Source organism: Saccoglossus kowalevskii, chromosome 3 (assembly GCF_978046115.1).
Source record: "Saccoglossus kowalevskii chromosome 3, keSacKowa6.1, whole genome shotgun sequence".
Taxonomy (NCBI): domain Eukaryota; kingdom Metazoa; phylum Hemichordata; class Enteropneusta; family Harrimaniidae; genus Saccoglossus; species Saccoglossus kowalevskii.
The window spans coordinates 46068944-46082376 of record NC_140643.1 but is presented as its reverse complement, the minus strand read 5'-3'; the positions used below and the strand labels follow the sequence as shown (position 1 = coordinate 46082376).

Below are 13433 nucleotides of genomic sequence, written 5' to 3'. Positions count from 1 at the left end.
CTTGTGACCGAGAATGTTTTTTTTTCTGTTATCGTACTATCTGTATCTGCGATAAACAGCTGGTTGCCTGAATAATTTAGATTTGCATTATTGGAATTGATTGATCAGTCATATACTAGTAATCTCCGATGGAATGTTGAAAACCGTGTAAACCCCATAACACGAATGATGAAGGTGTAAGTCGAGTCATAGTGGCATTTGGGCTACTGTGTTAGCGATGGGAGTTAATAATTGAGTAAATATTCGCTGTGTCAGAATCAAACTTAAAGTGCCTGTGAAATGGCTGCTATTTTCACGTCTAAAATTATCAATTGATACATAAATATTATTAATTTTTATGTTTCTAAGCATAAATTATTTTTTTTAAGTGAAAAAATGTGTTTTAAACTCAGTCTACAGCAACTTTATTTTTTGTATTTTAAAACGAGGCTCCTCATTAGCTATTCATTGCCATACAGAAATTCCCCTTGTGACGTCAGAAAGGGAAGTTGCTGGGCAGCTCGCATTGCCGATACGTGTAAATAAGGCAAATTTCTTGTGCAGTTTTCTCGTCTTTGACTAAATTGTCACTTATGTACTTTTTCGTCGAGGAAGAACGGGCCATAATGAACACTTGGATATCAAATGTGTTGCATGGGGTTGAGTTAGATGCGAGATATGTCCGTTCTGGTGTGGCTGGTCGCAGTGATGTCACCGTCCCCGGCGCACGTTTGTAAACTATCGCTGAACCTCGCACTGGACAACTTTCGAGTCGGTAAGAAGTTCTAGTTTTTTTTGTTCTAGTTGAGCTTACTACTCTTTATAAAATATCTTATCGATAATTTCAAAGAGGTATGTGTGAACTCTTTATTATGCTCGATATACTTAGATCGCGAATTTCTTCAGAAATATTGCCTGCTTCGTTCAAACGTGCATTGGCATCCATATATTGGATTTTCGTTCATGGTCGAAGGCGTGAGTGTCTCGTGTGGCCCGAATGTCATCGGCGTTTTACTTTATCACGTTTGATTTTTTTGTTGCACAAATGAAACTCTTATTTTTTTCCACCATCAACAATTTCTGATATGGTTGTTGGGATCGGCCGACGTCTCTGTGAGCTGTTCTACACACGTAAAATGCCCAATGTTTTGACCTGGCTTCCCTTCACACGAAGCGCGGGTGTGCATTACATCCGCAAGTTTCAAAATTTTAAACGTAAATTTGAAAAATGTTTGGTGAAATAAAATTGACATATTATTATGAAAAGAAAATGAAGAAAAAAAATTTAATTATTTTTTGAATAATCGTTTGAGAGGATTGGGTGGCAATTGCTTATACTTATGTACTAATTGTGTTTTTCATCCATAATTCAAACACATATATAACATAATAATAGTTGCCTTTATTATAGTAAAAAAAGATGCATCATAAAACGAATGAATTACGTATAAACAAATGCCAAATAAAGATTGTGACCTTATTTATTTTCTAAACCTCCACAGGTTAACGAGGGGATACTTGAAGTTCCTTGAAAAAGACTACAGTATTACCAGAGTGAGCAGTAACAGATTTATCAATATTTATGTCAGAGAATTATTTATGACTTAAATTACCAAATCTTGGTTTTTCATAGATTCCAAAATCTGAAGATGTGTTTCCTTTTTTTCATTGTCACACAGTGTCACTCAATTAAAACCATATACTATAGTAAATAGTAATCCATGTACAAATTATATTGTATTCACATTATTTTCCTCACATACATGTACAGACAATCCAACGTTTACATTGTCATATTTCTTTGTTCATCACAAGTCTAAATAAAATATGTGAACTGTGTAACGTAGCCTGTTTTTATTAGCATAATTGTTGCAGCATCTGGAAATGTATTTACACTGTTATGTGAATCTTGTAGTGTGGCAATGAACTGCCGAGACTTTGTCAGGGTGGGCATACTGGCTGTTGAGTGGCAGGGGTGCATCATCAAGTGTATGTAATACACAATCTCCTCCAACATACAAATCTAGTGTATTGAAGAGCTCTTCTACGTAATCTGTAAATTATAATGAGAGCATTTTGATTCAACAATAGTAGATAGAAAACCATAAAGAATCATATCATACATGCTCTATTGAAGTACATTTCCAGTAGAAGCATCAACATTAAAATAAAAAGAAAACATATTTTGACATTCTAGACGTTAAACTATAGTGATCAATAAAACAGGGAAATAACTAAAAAAAAACGACAAATCACAGTTACTAAATAAATGACCGCCGCGTGGAAATAGATTCAGTTGAAATGGGTGAACGCGTCGGGTCACGACGAGGACAAGTGCGTGACTGGTGGCGTTTAATTGGATAACACAAATAATTGAGAGCAACACGCATACAGACAAATTCAGAGTGGACTCGAGTTAGCGTGATTGTCATACTTATTTACTTGGTGATAACGCATTGACAGCCAAAGCCCGGATTCTTATTCCATAAATGATTTCTAGACATCTCGACCCAAGACATTTCGACCCAAATTGAACATCTCGACCCACCGCATCGACGCGACCCTGTCTCAATGTGGCGACGCGAACCTCTATCTAGTTCAACGTTGATCGACATCTTTTGATTCGAAACATCGTGTACTATCTACTAGTATTTCCAACGCGTGTGGTCGGCGCCTTCGATTGCGTTAATTTTGTTTTTTATTCGCGAAATCTATCACTGGCAGCGTTTGTTTTGTCATGTCTAATAACTGAAAGTCCAAGCTGACTTTGTTTTGGCTGTAGGTATGAAAAACGGGTCGGGATTTTTTGGGGTCGAGATGTCCAGTACCCCCATAAATTATTTCGCAGATCAAGCTAGAAGGAAAGTAACAGAGGTGTGAATTCGACATTCAGCACCAATCACCGAACAATTCAGAAACTTTTAGCCTGCAAAAATGAAAACAATTAGCAGTGTGTAAGGACTGCGTAATTTCCTGTTTGTCCGACGTGTCGTTTTCGTGTTACTATCAAAAATTATTGATACCTTTACATAACGCAAACTTAATTGTCTCTATAAAGCGATAATCAGGATGGCAAAACAAGTCAAATGATTTGAAACACTTACCCGACGTCTCCCTCTCTCTTCTGAAATCCGCCTCGGTGATCATGGGCTGGTTCGGAATCTATTTCTTTCAAAATTGTTGGTATTGCGCCAGGTTTAAGTTGTCGGCGCTTCTCTTTAAAACCTAGTTGTTTTTTTCACGGCCGAAGACAGTTTTTCGAAAAAAGAATCTGAGGTGAAGTGGACACTACATATGACGCTGTAAGGAGAAGGTCCACCCCAACCTTTTCTCGTTGTTTTCACGGCTTTCGTTTACTGACGTCGCACCTTCGGATCGTTTGGAAAAATGTGAATACTTACACTATGACTATACGTATTACTGCAACCGCCCACAACACAACGTTTAACCATCACAAACGTTTGTTCTGAAAACAACTTCTAAAAACTCTCTATCTCAAAAAAAAAAAAAATGACAAAAAAAAGAAATGCCGACCGAAAAATGTATATCGTTTAAGAGTATGTTGAATCACGCAGTGTTATATAAGTACAGCTCAGGGGTATGGCTTCCTCTCATATTTTGGCATTTGGTGGCGCACTTTCGGCGAGAGTCGGAAATCCGGAAACAGTCGACCGTTTCAGGATAGGTGGGCGTGGCTACAGCACGAGATATATCTTAAATTTACTTGGATAGGAGTAACCATTTTGACAAAAAAAATCAATAACTGCCCACTTCAGTAGGACACGGATCTAAAATAGTTAACGTGAGAGTGGGCATTGCACAGGCACTTTAATAATGCATAGATACTTTAACTTATATAGTTATCGATTGATTGAAAAAGAGTATAGGAATTATTCAATCTATAATACATTATATTAATTGCCACCCATTTAATGATTCGTGAATTAACTAACACTTTAATGGTGGCTACATTGTAACCGCTTAAAACCTGTTGAAAATCTAAATCAGAAATAATTTGCCATTTATATGAACAATTGATATGTGGGGAATTACGACTATGCCATACATCAATCTAATGATATGTATAATCAAATAAAACAAATTTATTCAAAGGACCCGTACTTCAGTCCTCAAATATGTACACTCTCAACCACCATATACAATATTTGACTATAGGTCAATTTATATATTTATATACCCAAGTCCGACCCGACATTTGTGCCTGTGGAAATATGTTTGAGAATACCAACAAGGCAACCAAATGACAAGGATAATATGTTATATACACATTAACAGTTGCCTGCATGTAAGTATGAAAATTATGATGTATGTCCAGCGGTATGCTCGTTTAATAACTATGAATCGACAGGGAATTATGATAGATATCGTTACTACTATGTGCGGCCTATGTTGACTCTGATTATATTAGACAAACGCATATTTTCGACGAGGGTTACTAGCTACACGTACGCAGCGCCCTTTGATGATATGTTTTATCATTGTCCTAGTTGTAGTAATCATGTACTGAGTATTGACTTAAACTAATCTACGTTCAATAGGTACAACTTGAAAATTGGCTTAAGGAGGACATATTACAGCTACGTCTTAGTTGTATTGTATCGACAAGATTAAAATATTGTTTATTTATAATTAATGATTAAACTCACTGCAGTTGGGTAGGCGCATGGTGAGGCGAAAATATATGATTACGTATTATTGACACACTACTTACTATGTATTCCACTAATGCATTCAAATTAAATAAATGCTTTACACGAACTGACAAGGAAATAACAAAATGTGAGATACATCACCAATGACATGCTTCAACATCTGGAGGCGATGGGGGAGGTGTAAATGTGCTTTCCCTGAATGCTTAAATGCATAAATCAAGTCATAAACTACTACAGAACAAAGACTACAAGACAAACGTTATATTCAAACTCATAAAGCGTTGCATGACAGCCTGCGTCGACATCCATTTATATATCCAGATTCCATGCTCATTTCACCCGAACCATCAAAGAAGAACTCTCCTGTGACATATTTAGTATTCAAGCAACAAGCAATTTTACGAGTTCGAATAGCTCATTAACAAAGCCATGCATGAGGAATTAAGGCCGTATTCCACAGCCTTGGGTGAGGTGATTTGGTTGTATTGTAATTAAGCCAATCTCTTCACGTATAATCTATAGTTTGTCTCCGAGTAACCGTGCACTGTGACAATGGCGTTTGGGAATACAAACTGACATATACAATTAAAACTATTGCAATACGTGATATAACTGGGCCGAAGGGGATACAATGTAATCGATTACTTGAATTTGGTTTAAATCTGAGAAATCTGAGAGCGCATATTACCTTTAAACATTTGCCCACATGTGTATACAATCTACCAAATCGTTCCGCAAACAACCTCTACGGTAACGATGGTAACATTAAAAATGATTGCTAATAATTTCATTTAAATTTTCAGAATGTGGCTGATAGTTCAAAGATTATAGGAACACACAAAATGAGTCCGAATATATATATATATGCGTGGGACTGTGTCAGTGAGGCGCCTTTTACTAATTCTCTGATTCTCAAGTGACGTCCTTGTATAGCTGAACTAAAAAAGTAAATTGATCAACATTGTGTATTTCACTTATTCTATTACAGCGTTTGTTCATTCACCATGCTTTATGGGGATGCAAAAGCTTTGGATTTGTTGTTACGCAACACTCAATTTTATTACTTATTAAGTTTCTTTTCTTGTGCTGATGAATAATCATTGCCCAAAACGTTTAAATATATACTAAATATAAGCTACAATCGGCCAATTTGATTGGTCAGTTCAACTTAACAAACAAATATTTATTTAATATCTTTCATCTAAATATAACGTGCGATTTAATCTGTGGGATTAGCCATGTACCGTGATTATCAATTGCCGGAGAAATATTCCAAAGTAAGTCGTGCAATTCAATCATATGTAATTTCAAATGTCATTAGTCATTGAGTATGACTAACATCAACAAGTGTGATAATACAAACGCAGTCACGTTTCGTGAAACAATGATGGTGGTTGTGGTACATTATGCATACATAATGTCCAAAACAGGGAATAGAATAGAACAGTACATCAATTATTCACACCGTAAATCATACGTAACCTGGCCATGCGCACAGTGCGTCACTACACACAAGCATTATTTTAAAAAAGCGTATCCTTAAAAAATGAAACAAAAAAAAAACAAAAAAAGAAAACATCGCACACAATTGCTTGGCACATCCGCCTTTAAATGCTTCTTCAACGTGAAAAAAAAAAAAACCAAAACTATATGTTTAATCCCATTTGAATTCAACACTGCATTTGTGTTAGCAAATTATATCTCAAGCAATTGCTACTTTTTTAAATAATGATTATGTGAAAATAAAGAAGAAATTAACTCTATAAAGCAAGTTTCCTTTTTGTGTCAGACCAGGACGCTGAATTGAGATATTACAATTATACATACAAGTTTCTACATTGTAGGATGTAAATAATAATGGCCTGATAATTACATATAGTGTGTTAAGCATTTGTAAGTCTCAATGACTTGTGTAACTACTCACATAATCCGTGCATGAGACAGCAAATAAAAATATCACATAATCCTTGAAAGCATTATTATCGACTCTGGGAAGAAATGATGTATAATTAATGTTATTATTTGAGTATTCTCTACTTTTACATACATTAACATGTTGTACTGGCTATGCATTACCAGTATTTGCGTGATATGTTTTGATTTTAAATGGCCTACTTACAGTATATAATAACATGCACAATTCAATAACCTATTATGTGTTTAATTAAGCCTGATTACAAAAGTACGTATTCGAGCATGTAGTCAGATCAGAATTTAATATGGGTTTAATACACTTCTCTAATTGGTACATTTTGGAGAGAATATTACTAACATCTGGATGTCATGGACAACAGTATTAATGTCTTTTTTTTCTGTACACTTATTTTCATGTCTAAACAGTAAAAAGCACTGAAAATCTGTATCTATTGAGCTCACATTACCATCATTTCACATTATATTATTTAAATAAGTAACGTGTCAATAAATCCGCTCAATACTTACGTGGATGTTTGATTAGTTCTTCGGTATTCTGCGAATTATACAGTACTTGTATTAATGAATTTTGTCTGAAATGTGCTCATTATTTTTGTTACGATTTTTCGGATAATAGAAAATATACAGAGGCAGATATGTTTCCTTCCTCTAGACTTTTAGGTATACATTTTTAAGGCAAACAATTGTTATAACGATTTCGTCAAAGTAATATATTTTGAACTGTACTCCGCTAGACATATTAAAGCAGTTCAATATAAGGTGCTGACTAGCTTCTTCTTTCAAGAATCCTTATTACTGGAATTTCACGGGTGGTTGACCATGGCAACAATGTCACATCACCCCAGTGATATATTGCTTGTAATACATATATAATGAAGAGCGCAATATATGCAACCGCCGTGTCAATCACATAAATATAGTTGTCTCGTTAATTAAGATGAATTGTAGACTGTTAGGTGTAATTATTGATGGTCACCGCCAAACACGTTTGAATGGCGTACGACTACGAGCTTCAGACAGATGTCTGCTTTTTTGAGCCCACTTTCTATTACTAGGACGAATAAATACGTATGTTTCACTGGCTACATTGATAAATTGTCGAGGATAATAGAAACTTACGAAACCATATGAAGGTCATTGAAGCCGAGAATAGAAATCATGTAATGAATAGGTTGAGTAGCCCTGCAATATAGCGTAAGATAACGGTGGCGTATGGTTTGATATAAGTATGTTATACTCTAAGGTATGTGAATACGCCCTAGATCTATTAGACAATCTGCCATTGTCATTATACTATTAACATTCTATCACCGAATAATGTATTTTGAAAATTTAATGTGACTAGTTTAGTCTATTAAATTAAATATGAACATTATTATATCATTTGCAATACTTCATTCCATATTAAAAATGTCTCGATTATTCTTTGCAAATAGTACCTCTTGTATATTTTTGTATTCAATGTCTGCACAACTCTGTAATATAATAGTTCTACTTATACGATAAATGTTCAACATTAAACCCAAAGAAAAATCGTTCCTTTTAATCGTTACATTGAAACACCCAATACGGATTTTTTTCAACATGTTAACTATTTTCAAGGCAGATTTTATTCGCTATCATCGAGATTTAATTCACTATTGTGAACATTTACACAATTGCTTTGCTTGCATATTTGTAATACTAAATGAGGGTATGTTAGTTATCATTGCATAGGTAGCTTTTTAAAGGCATTAATAATTTTATTAGTGGATTTGCACATATTTACCTATTCTTCAGGGAACACTTGTTGTCAGGAACACCCATCATGTCGGCGTCAACGTACACCCTTCATGTCGGCGTCAACGTACGCCCTTCATGTCGGCGTCAACGTACGCCATTCATGTCCGCATTAACATACACCGAACATGTCGGCGTCAACGTACACCCTTCAAGTCGGCGTAACGTACGCCATTCATGTCGGCATCAACGTACACCCTTCGTGTCGGCATCAACGTACACCATTCATGTCGGCGTCAACGTACACCCTTCATGTCGGCGTCAACGTACGCCATTCATGTCGGCATCAACGTACACCCTTCATGTCGGCGTCAACGTACGCCCTTCGTGTCGGCGTCAACGTACGCCATTCATGTCGGCGTCAACGTACACCCTTCATGTCGGCGTCAACGTACGCCATTCATGTCGGCGTCAACGTACACCCTTCATGTCGGCGTCAACGTACACCCTTCATGTCGGCATCAACGTACACCCTTCATGTCGGCATCAACGTACACCCTTCATGTCGGCGTCAACGTACACCCTTCATGTCGGCGTCAAGGTACACCCTTCCTGTCGGCATCAACGTACACCCTTCGTGTCGGCATCAACGTACACCCTTCATGTCGGCATCAACGTACACCCTACATGTCGGCATCAACGTACACCCTTCATGTCGGCATCAACGTACACCCTTCATGTCGGCATCAACGTACACCCTTCATGTCGGCATCAACGTACACCCTTCATGTCGGCATCAACGTACACCCTTCATGTCGGCATCAACGTACACCCTTCATGTCGCATCAACGTACACCCTTCATGTCGGCGTCAACGTACACCCTTCATGTCGGCGTCAACGTACACCCTTCAAGTCGGCATCAACGTACACCTTTCATGTCGGCGTCAACGTACACCTTTCATGTCGGCGTCAACGTACGGCCATCATGTCGGCGTAATGTACACCCTTTATGTCTGTGTAACGTTAACCCATCATGTCAGCGTCAACGTGCATCCTTCATATCGGCATCAGCGTACACTCTTCATGTCGGCATCAACGTGCACCCATCATGTTGGCGTCAACGTGCACCCTTCATGTTGGCGTCAACGTACACCCTTCATGTCGGCGTCAACGTACACCCATCATGTCGGCATCAACGTACACCTTTCATGTCCGCATTAACGTACACTCTCCATGTCGGCCGAATGTACACACATCATGACGGCGTCAACGTACATCCTTCATGTCAGCGTCAGCGTGCACCCTTCATGTTGCCGTCAATGTACGGCCATCATGTCTGCGTAACGTACACCCTTCATGTCGGCGTCAACATACACCTTTCATATCAGCGTCAACGTACACCTTCATGTCAGCGTAATGTACATCCATCATGTCGGCGTCAGCGTACACCTTTCATGTCAGCGTCAATGTACGGCTATCATGTCTGCGTAACGTACACCTTTCATGTCAGCGTCAACGTACACCTTTCATATCAGCGTAATGTACATCCATCATGTCGGCGTCAGCGTACACCTTTCATGTCAGCGTCAACGTACACCTTCATGTCAGCGTCAATGTACATCCATCATGTCGGCGTCAACATACACCTTTCATGTCAGCGTCAACGTACACCTTTCATATCAGCGTAATGTACATCCATCATGTCGGCGTCAGCGTACACCTTTCATGTCAGCGTCAACGTACACCTTCATGTCAGCGTCAATGTACATCCATCATGTCGGCGTCAACATACACCTTTCATGTCAGCGTCAACGTACACCTTTCATATCAGCGTAATGTACATCCATCATGTCGGCGTCAGCGTACACCTTTCATGTCAGCGTCAACGTACACCTTCATGTCAGCGTCAATGTACGGCTATCATGTCTGCGTAACGTACACCCTTCATGTCGGCGTCAACATACACCTTTCATGTCAGCGTCAACGTACACCTTCATGTCAGCGTAATGTACATCCATCATGTCGGCGTCAGCGTACACCTTTCATGTCAGCGTCAACGTACACCTTCATGTCAGCGTCAATGTACATCCATCATGTCGGCGTCAACATACACCTTTCATGTCAGCGTCAACGTACACCTTTCATATCAGCGTAATGTACATCCATCATGTCGGCGTCAGCGTACACCTTTCATGTCAGCGTCAACGTACACCTTCATGTCAGCGTCAATGTACGGCTATCATGTCTGCGTAACGTACACCCATCATGTCGGTGTCAACGTATACCCATATTGTCGGCATCAACGTACACCCTTCATGTCAGCATCAACGTGCACCCTTCATGTCGCATCAACGTACACCCTTCATGTTGGCGTCAATGTACACCCTTAATGTTGGCATCAACGTATATCTTTCATGTCGGCGTCAACATATGCCCCTCATGTCGGCGTCAACGCACACCCATCATGTCGGCATCAATGAAAACCCGTCATGATGGCATCAACGTGTACCCATATTGTCCGCATCAATGTACACCCTTCATGTCTGCGTAACGTACACACATTATGTCGGCGTCGATGTACACCTGTCATGCCGGCGCCAACATATGCCCTTCATGTTGGCCGCCAATGTACACCCTTCATGTCGGCATTAACGTACACCCATCATGTCGGCGTCAGCGTACACCCTTCATGTCGGCGTCAACGTGTACCCATCATGTCGGCGTCAAGGTACACCCTTCATGTCGGCATTAACATACACCCTTCATGTCGGCGTCAACGTACACGTTTCATGTCGGCGTCAACGTACACCCTTCATGTCCGCATTAACCACAGTCAGCTAGCGCACACGTGATAATAAAATAAATACGATATTTACTATATGGGGGCCGCCATCTTGAAAGACGCATAAAACTAAATAAGAGACAAGTTGTGAAACGCGTTTTTCAGATTCCTACAAATCAGGACAAAAATACCAATCTTTCACAAAAATACGGTACGTTGGGGTTATATTAAGCCAACCGATAACAAAATTCGGCCGAATTCGTCGTTTTTGTGTGGAAAAATCCCTTGCATACGAACACCTAATTACGCTAAGAACCTAGAACACTAAGCCGGGGTATTTGAAACCGAAATTGTCATCTAAGCGTTATGCCGTCGCTGATTGGCTGCTGTGCTGGAATGCCAATTTTTAGTTTCAAATACCCCGACTTAGTGTTCTATGTTCTTCGCGTAATTAGGTGTTCGTATGCAAGGGATTTTTCCACACAAAAACGACGAATTCGGCCGAATTTTGTTATCGGTTGGCTTAATATAACCCCAACGGACCGTATTTTTGTGAAAGATTGGTATTTTTGTCCTGATTTGTAGGAATCTGAAAAACGCGTTTCACAACTTGTCTCTTATTTAGTTTTATGCGTCATTCAAGATGGCGGCCCCCATATATTAAATATCGTATTTATTTTATTATCACGTGTGCGCCAGCTGACTGTGGCATTAACGTACACCCTGTACACCCTTCATGTCGGCGTCAGCGTACACCCGTCATGTCGGCGTCTCCGTACACACATCATGTTGGCGTCTACGTACGACCATCATGTTGGCCGCCAACGTACACCCTTCATGTCCGCATCAACGTACACCCTTCATGTCCGCGTCAACGTACGACCATCATGTTGGCCGCCAACGTACACCCTTCATGTCGGCATCAACGTACACCCGTCATGTCGGCGTCTCCGTACACACATCATGTTGGCGTCTACGTACGACCATCATGTTGGCCGCCAACGTACACCCTTCATGTCCGCATCAACGTACACCCTTCATGTCTGCGTAACGTACACCCATACCAATGTCTCACAATTCCACCAATGTACAATGAAGTACAGTAAGTCCAACCTTTGTCAGGAAATATAATTTTTGGAAGGTGAACATTCATAAATGTGCTTATCATTCGGCTATGTTCGTATTTCTATATGATTAGAAATGATGTTTACAATGATGTAAACGTGGCCGTGTCGTCCTGCTTCTAACCAGCTCTGAAATATACTACCTTGTTCTACCTCGTAATGAACCATTCCTCTTTGCTTTGATTTCTGTGATAAATGTGAGATATCCATTCCAATCCGTCAATATATACGTGATACAATATCAGTATTTGGTTGTTCTTGTGCCAAAGATTTAGCTCCCTTTGTTTTGCCCTCATATCGCTATTGGTCCCCAACCTTAGATTGATTCTTAGATTCTGAGACAGGGTCACATGTACATATACTCTCCATATAATCTATAGAATTAAGATAAGATCTCTGCTACTCGTATATTACACGCAATTAACAATTAAATTTCGTCATTATACTCTAGGTTCCATGGAGGAGTTCGTGGACATCTCCGTTTTACTCAATCAACCATGATTTTATTGTTGTATAGTATAGTATAGTATAGTATAGTAGTATAGTATATTTTATTTGACTCAAATTAATGAATTGGGAATACATTAACCATGGTCAATAATCAAAAACAACAACACAATAACAAGAAATACAGATATAAAAAATACAATAAAATGTTAAAACAGATAACACTAACAACTATTAGGTATTACATTGTAAAATTGTGTTAATAAACTTTCCTAGACTATTGGCAATGAAACTGTCTTTTATTCCCATAATATGCACAAACATATCTTCTTTTGGTAATTTTAAAATATTATCATTGTATAATGATAGAGTATTCCAAAAGTAGCTACGTGCCTTTACAATTTCATCCAGTTTGCAGTCAAGGGCCCTCAGAAAAACTTGGGGGATCGATTTGAAAATGCCTATTTGTTCTATAGAGGGCGCTTTTTCAAAATGGCCGCCAAATTACCCATTTTTTACTCATAGCGGCACAGTCCCTCTATCACGCTTAATATTCTATTGTACCAACCCTCTTAACGGGCAAATAAATCGTTGACACTAAGTTATCCAGAAATTAAACTGTCATTAATGTAGTCGTGCATATCATTAACCCACTGGAAGTTACCATGATACTTAGTGATTTGGGCCATTGCGCATGCGTCATCACCAGCACACGGATCACAAGGGGGGGCAAGGGTTATTTTAGTTCAACGTAATTGCAATATTTTTTTGTT

General features: G+C 38.9%; 1 long non-coding RNA gene across 1 annotated transcript; it reads left to right on the top strand.

Moving 5' to 3' along the window:
• Positions 1-462: 462 nt before the first annotated feature.
• LOC146748021 (uncharacterized) lies at positions 463-1821 on the top strand. Its single transcript, XR_014928916.1, has 2 exons — positions 463-754; positions 1482-1821. It is a non-coding gene; the product is annotated as an uncharacterized LOC146748021 (long non-coding RNA).
• Positions 1822-13433: the final 11612 nt, after the last annotated feature.